General features: G+C 42.0%; 1 protein-coding gene across 4 annotated transcripts in view; it reads right to left on the reverse strand.

Moving 5' to 3' along the window:
- Positions 1–7500, reverse strand: part of LOC113589297 (cadherin-4-like) — a 302611-nt gene that overhangs the window by 209032 nt on the left and 86079 nt on the right. The window lies entirely within an intron of this gene.

The following is a 7500-nucleotide window of genomic DNA, read 5'->3' on the forward strand; positions in this document are numbered from 1 at the left end:
AGAGAGAGAGAGAGAGAGAGAATATAGTTTTCCCATAAAAAAACAAAACAGCTGCAGAAATTGAACTGTCACCTTCTGGCAGCCAATAATCCAAACATGGAACACACACACACACACACACACACACACACACACACACACACACATAAGCACACACACACACACACACAGAAGATAATGAAGAACAAGTGGACTCAATCTCCACACACACACACATATTTACACCCACTGAGTTTAAAAACAGAAGCCCATCACCTCTATGTGGTCTGGGAAGGTGTCAGACAGATTTTCAGTATGACAGTACTGAGCTCTCCTGCGCACGGGGTAGAGAGGGAGGTGTACAGGTCTACAACGCACCCGCACAGCTCTGAACATCTCCGAACTCTCCCGTAGGTCTCCGAGCGCACCCGTAGGTCTCCGAGCGCACCCGTACGTCTCCGAGCGCACCCGTAGGTCTCCGAGCGCACCCGTAGGTCTCCGAGCGCACCCGTAGGTCTCCGAGCGCACCCGTACGTCTCCGAGCGCACCCGTAGGTCTCCGAGCGCACCCGTAGGTCTCCGAGCGCACCCGTACGTCTCCGAGCGCACCCGTAGGTCTCCGAGCGCACCCGTACGTCTCCGAGCGCACCCGTACGTCTCCGAGCGCACCCGTAGGTCTCTGAGCGCACGCGTAGGTCTCCGAGCGCACCCGTAGGTCTCCGAGCGCACCCGGACAGCGTCGGCAGCACAGCTCGGACAACAGACGGCAGCCAAGCGAGGCGACCCACACAGAGCTCATTAAGAGACGTGCTTCTCCTCAGTGACAGGAAGGTGTGTGGTACCTTTGAAATGGCCTTTGTGGAAAGTTGCGGCGAGTTAATGAGGTGCTCACGAGGCAGGCCTCCCATACATTACAGACGCCGCTCGTCTAATTTTATCTCGAGACTTTTTTTTGGAATGCTTTGCCTTCTGTTTGTATAATTTAGGATTTGTATGGAAACGACCTCATATCCAGGTGACATTTCCCGCACAGACGCGGCTGACGGGAGCAGGAGATAAGAGGAGATTCTGGGTTTTACTTCCTCTTTTCCTTTTCTTCTCTTTCATCCCACATGTGGGGTTTTTTCTCAAAGGGATTTCCTTTAGATGTTCTATTGAAATTTTAATTAAAGTTCAACGCATCATGTCTGTCCAGCCGACAAATTCACCGCCGGTAATAAAATCCTACTGTCGTAGAGACAGTATAGCACAGAACAGAGAGTATAGCACAGTATAGTGCATAGTGTAGCACAGAGTATGGCTTAGTATAGTGTATAGTGTAGTATAGTTTACTATAGTGTAGTACAGAGTACAGTGTAATATAGTTTAGTATAGTGCAGTATAGCGTATAGTGCAATATAGAGTATAGCATAGCATAGCGCATAGTGTAGTACAGTTTAGTATAGTGCAATGTAGAGTATAGCACAGAACAGAGAGTATAGTGAAGTATAATGCATAGTGAAGATAGAGTGTAGTGTAGTGTAGAGAGTAAAGTGCAGTATAGTGTAGTACAGAGAGGATAGTGTTGTATACAGTATCGTGTAGTATAGAGTGCAGTGCAGTATAGAGCATAGTGTAGTATTGAGAGTATAGTGTAGTATGAAGTGTAGTATTGAGAGCATAGTGTAGTATAGAGCATAGTGTAGCATTGAGAGTATAGTGTAGTATAGAGCATGGTGTAGTATTGAGAGCATAGTGTGGTATAGAATATAGTGTAGTACAAAGAATATGGTGTGGTATAGAGTATAGTGTGGTATTGAAAGCACAGTGCAGCATAGAGTATAGTGTAGTATAGAGTATGGCGTAGCATAGCGTATACTGTAGCATTGAGAGTACAGTGCAGCATAGAGTATAGTGTAGTATAGAGTATGGCATAATATAGAGTATAGTGCAGTATTGAGAGTACAGTGCAGTGTATAGTGTAGTATAGAGTATGGTGTAGTATTGAGAGTACAGGGCAGTATAGAGTATAGTGTAGTATAGGGCATAGTGTAGTATTGAGAGTACAGTGCAGTATAGAGTTTAGTGTAGTGTAGAGTGTGGTGTAGTATAGAGTACACTGCAGTATAGAGTATAGTGTAGTATAGAGTATAGTGTGGTATAGAGTATAGTGTAGCATTGAGAGTACAGTGCTGTATAGAGTGTAGTGTAGTATAGAGTATGGTGTAGTATAGAGTATAGTGTAGCATTGAGAGTACAGTGCTGTATAGAGTGTAGTGTAGTATAGAGTATAGTGTAGTATAGGGCATAGTGTAGTATTGAGAGTACAGTGCAGTATAGAGTTTAGTGTAGTGTAGAGTGTGGTGTAGTATAGAGTACACTGCAGTATAGAGTATAGTGTAGTATAGAGTATAGTGTGGTATAGAGTATAGTGTAGCTTTGAGAGTACAGTGCTGTATAGAGTGTAGTGTAGTATAGAGTATGGTGTAGTATATAGTGTAGTATAGAGTATAGTGTGGTATAGAGTATAGTGTAGCATTGAGAGTACAGTGCTGTATAGAGTGTAGTGTAGTATAGAGTATAGTGTAGTATGGAGTATAGTGTGGTATAGAGTATAGTGTAGCTTTGAGAGTACAGTGCTGTATAGAGTGTAGTGTAGTATAGAGTATAGTGTAGTATAGAGTATAGTGTAGTATGGAGTATAGTGTGGTATAGAGTATAGTGTAGCTTTGAGAGTACAGTGCTGTATAGAGTGTAGTGTAGTATAGAGTATAGTGTAGTATAGAGTATGGTGTAGTATAGAGTATAGTGTAGCATTGAGAGTACAGTGCTGTATAGAGTATAGTGTAGTATAGAGTATAGTGTAGTATGGAGTATAGTGTGGTATAGAGTATAGTGTAGCTTTGAGAGTACAGTGCTGTATAGAGTGTAGTGTAGTATAGAGTATGGTGTACTATAGAGTATAGTGTAGTATAGAGTATAGTGTAGTATGGAGTATAGTGTGGTATAGAGTATAGTGTAGCTTTGAGAGTACAGTGCTGTATAGAGTGTAGTGTAGTATAGAGTATAGTGTGGTATAGAGTATAGTGTAGTATAGAGGGTATAGTGAACAACAACACAATGATTAACGATGTATGGCCTGCACTCTCTAAACTGTGTGTCAAGAAAAATCTTTTACGCTTTTTTATTGTTGACAACGCACCACGTGTAGTTGTCTCGACTCACTCAAAACTCCACCGACCCACACACTGTTATAAAATAGCCTCATAAAAACACAGAACACACACAATCTGCTCTACAACGGCACTTAGTAAGGGGGGAGGGGGGAGAGAGAGAGAGAGAGACGGAGAGAGAGAGAGAGAGAACGATGGGAAGGGAGGAGAGGTGGAGATAAGAACATGTCGCATCTTCCGCGTGGCTGGTGCATCCTGGGTACATAATGCTGTCAGCACACGCTCAGATCTCTTCTCCTTCACCATGGCGATATCAGCAAACATCCAGTCTCTGGCTGAGTGAAGATGTCATCAGAGCGTGTGTGCACATGCACATGGACACACACTCATGCACTCACACACAGACACACACACACACACATCTGATGTTTATAATATGTGTCCCCTGTACTATTACTATCAGACATGTCAAATGTTTTTTTTCTTTGTAGGTCCAGAGGTCTACGGTTTGAGGCAAGTTTCTCTGGGAGTGATTTCCTCTCTCTCTCTCGCTCTCTCTCTCTCTCTCACACACACACACACACAATTTCATTTTTTTGTCCCATCTCTACTGGCTCAGATGACAGCGATGTTTATTTCTCTCTCAAACTGATAGTCTCACATTCAGTTCTTGCCCCTGATCCTGAACCAGTTATTTAAGGCCTCAACCTACCCACCCAAACACACGCTGCTGGCTGTCACTGGCTGTGAATCAGTGCCTAAAGGCTCCCTCTCATACCAAAGCCTGAGACAAGTAACAAGGAGTCCCACGGTCTATCTCCATGAAAGGTTAACGTGTGTGACAGCATACCTGTCTGCACGGGGGAACAAGTAGGCCCAGACGCACCACACTGCTGAGCTGTGCTGGAAGCCTGGAATAACAAGGCTAATAACTCAAATAACCCCTGCAGTTAAATGACCCACTGCCCCAATACTGCAGTCAAATACCCCACTGGCTGGTTCCCGCAGGTCTCTCTACATCTCCTGCCGGACGGCTGTGTGAACGTCTCATGTTCACGTCTTACACACATACTGTACGTGATTCTCCCAGTTTAAATATGGATTCATTTAATTAAGCCTTAACCTGATTTACAGAAATTCAGCTCCTGTAAGCGAGGCATACCCTAAACCCTATACCCAAACATCCCCCAAACATCCCACTCCTGATACGCTATTATCCTGTTAGTCTGATAGTCCCTGTACAACGTCACTGAATGCTTTGGCATTAAACAGGGATATGTGGAGGGGTTCCATGTTAAGGTCCTGACTGCAGGAGATACCAGCGAAAGAACCAGGAGATATACAATCCACATGTCACACTATCTCTCTCTCCACCTCTCTCTCCCTCTCTCTCTGTAGATGGATTTTCAGTGTCTTGTCCAGAGAGTACTTCATTCCTTTTGCGTTTCATTAACCTTTGTGGGGATGAACTTCACTAAGGGACGTCACAGAGAGAGACTGCAGCATTACTCCACTGTATCTCCACTGTATCTCCACTCTGCGCTAATTAACGAGTGGGAAGTGTGTGGAGCTCCTGGGAATCTCGCAGCCACCTACTACACCGGCAAAAATAATCAACTCATATGTTCTTATGAGACACTTTTTAATCTGGAAATAATTGGAAGGAACCTACTTAATAGCAGCTGCCTCAGACGGGCCAGGTTGAGGGAACGCCTCGGAACGCCACGGAAGAGCAGTTCAAACACGTGGAAAAAGTCTCTCTCAGAGACACACACACAAATACACACACATGCATGCGTACACACATACTCACACACTCATACACTCATGCATGCACACACACACACACACACACACTCAGACACACGCAGGCGCACATACACACACACACACACAAACACAGACACAGACATATGCAGGCACACACACACACACAAACACACATAAAGACAAATGCAGGCACACACACAGACATATGCACACACACGCACACAAACACACACACAGACATATGCACGCACACACACGCACACAAACACACACAGACATATGCAGGCACACACACACACACACACACACACACATACACACACACACTCAGCACAACAGTGTTTATAAACAACAGCATGATTTTGTATTCACACAGCATGGGAGAGGAGTAGCAGAACCCTTCAATTAATCTGATTGGATAACAGAGAAAAGGGGGCGGGCAGAGTTACTAGTAAATCTTGGTGGTGTGAATTAGGTGATGAATCTCAATCATCTGAGGCCCAGAAATAAAGTGACATGTCTCTCATCACAGTGGGAGACAGAGAGAGGGAGAGAGAGAGGGGAGGAGAGAGAGAGAAAAAGGGAGAGAGAGAGAGAGAGAGAGAGAGAGAGTGAAGAGGATGAAAGGGGAGATGACAAATATACAAACAATATTCACTGATTCTAATAAACCCTCTTAAAACTCTGAATCAGCATTCTGAATCAGTGTTCTCAATCAGTGTTCTGAATCAATGTTCTGAATCAGCATCCTAAATCAGCGTTCTGAATCAGTGTTCCGAATCAGCGTTCTGAATCAATGTTCTGAATCAGCATCCTGAATCAATGTTCTGAATCAGCGTTCTGAATCAGCATTCTGAATCAATGTTCTGAATCAGCATCCTGAATCAGTGTTCTGAATCAGTGTTCTGAATCAGCGTTCTGAATCAATGGTCTGAATCAGCATCCTGAATAAGAGTTCTGAATCAGTTCTGAATCAGCGTTCTGTATCAGTGTTCTGAATCAGCATCCTGAATCATGTTCTGAATCAGCGTTCTGTATCAGTGTTCTGAATCAGCGTTCTGAATCAGTATGCTGAATCAGTGTTCTGAAACAACGTTCTGAAGCAGTCTTCTGAATCAGTGTTCATCAGATCCTGTTCTTCCAAACAGTAAACTCTCCTACATCAACCCATTCACTCCCACAACTAAAGGCCCCAGGAACCAATCCATGTTGAGATTAGACAGTGGCAGGCCTGTGACTGGCCGCGTCAGCGTGGTGTGGGTACAGACAGGGGTGGGGCACTCTGACCCCTGCAGCTGCTGGGACCACATTGCCTAATACAGATACACACGAATCCAACCTCCCAGGGAAAGGACAATAGAGAGAGAGAGAGAGAGAGAGAGAGAGAGAGAGAGAGAGAGAGAGAGAGAGTGAGGGATAGAGAGAGAGAGAGCGAGAGAGAGATCATGAGGAAGGAAGCATAACTCTTACCTTGATTGGATGAAGCCAAACACGTGGTGAAGAGTAAATATGAAAAAGAAAGAGAAAAAGATCCAGTTACAGTACAGTTTAGATACAGTTACAGTAGTTTAGTTATAGTTACAGTACAGTTTAGATACAGTTACAGTAGTTTAGTTATAGTTACAGTACAGTTTAGATAGTTATAGTAGTTTAGTTATAGTTACAGTAGTTTAGTTAGTTACAGTAGTTTAGTTACAGTTACAGTACAGTTTAGATACAGTTACAGTAGTTTAGTTAGTTACAGTACAGTTTAGATACAGTTACAGTAGTTTAGTTAGTTACAGTACAGTTTAGATAGTTACAGTAGTTTAGTTAGTTACAGTACAGTTTAGATACAGTTACAGTATTTTAGTTAGTTACAGTACAGTTTAGATAGTTATAGTAGTTTAGTTATAGTTACAGTACAGTTTAGATACAGTTACAGTATTTTAGTTAGTTACAGTACAGTTTAGATAGTTATAGTAGTTTAGTTATAGTTACAGTACAGTTTAGATAGTTATAGTAGTTTAGTTATAGTTACAGTACAGTTTAGATAGTTATAGTAGTTTAGTTATAGTTACAGTACAGTTTAGATACAGTTACAGTATTTTAGTTAGTTACAGTACAGTTTAGATAGTTATAGTAGTTTAGTTATAGTTACAGTACAGTTTAGATACAGTTACAGTATTTTAGTTAGTTACAGTACAGTTTAGATAGTTATAGTAGTTTAGTTATAGTTACAGTACAGTTTAGATACAGTTACAGTATTTTAGTTAGTTACAGTACAGTTTAGATACAGTTACAGTATTTTAGTTATAGTTACAGTACAGTTTAGATACAGTTACAGTATTTTAGTTATAGTTACAGTACAGTTTAGATAGTTATAGTAGTTTAGTTATAGTTACAGTACAGTTTAGATACAGTTACAGTATTTTAGTTAGTTACAGTACAGTTTAGATACAGTTACAGTAGTTTAGTTATAGTTACAGTACAGTTTAGATAGTTACAGTATTTTAGTTAGTTACAGTACAGTTTAGATACAGTTACAGTAGTTTAGTTATAGTTACAGTACAGTTTAGATAGTTACAGTAGTTTAGTTATAGTTACAGTACAGTTTAGAT

This window comes from Electrophorus electricus, chromosome 24 (genome assembly GCF_041902795.1).
Source record: "Electrophorus electricus isolate QZ-2024a chromosome 24, ASM4190279v1, whole genome shotgun sequence".
Classification (NCBI taxonomy): Eukaryota; Metazoa; Chordata; class Actinopteri; order Gymnotiformes; family Gymnotidae; genus Electrophorus; species Electrophorus electricus.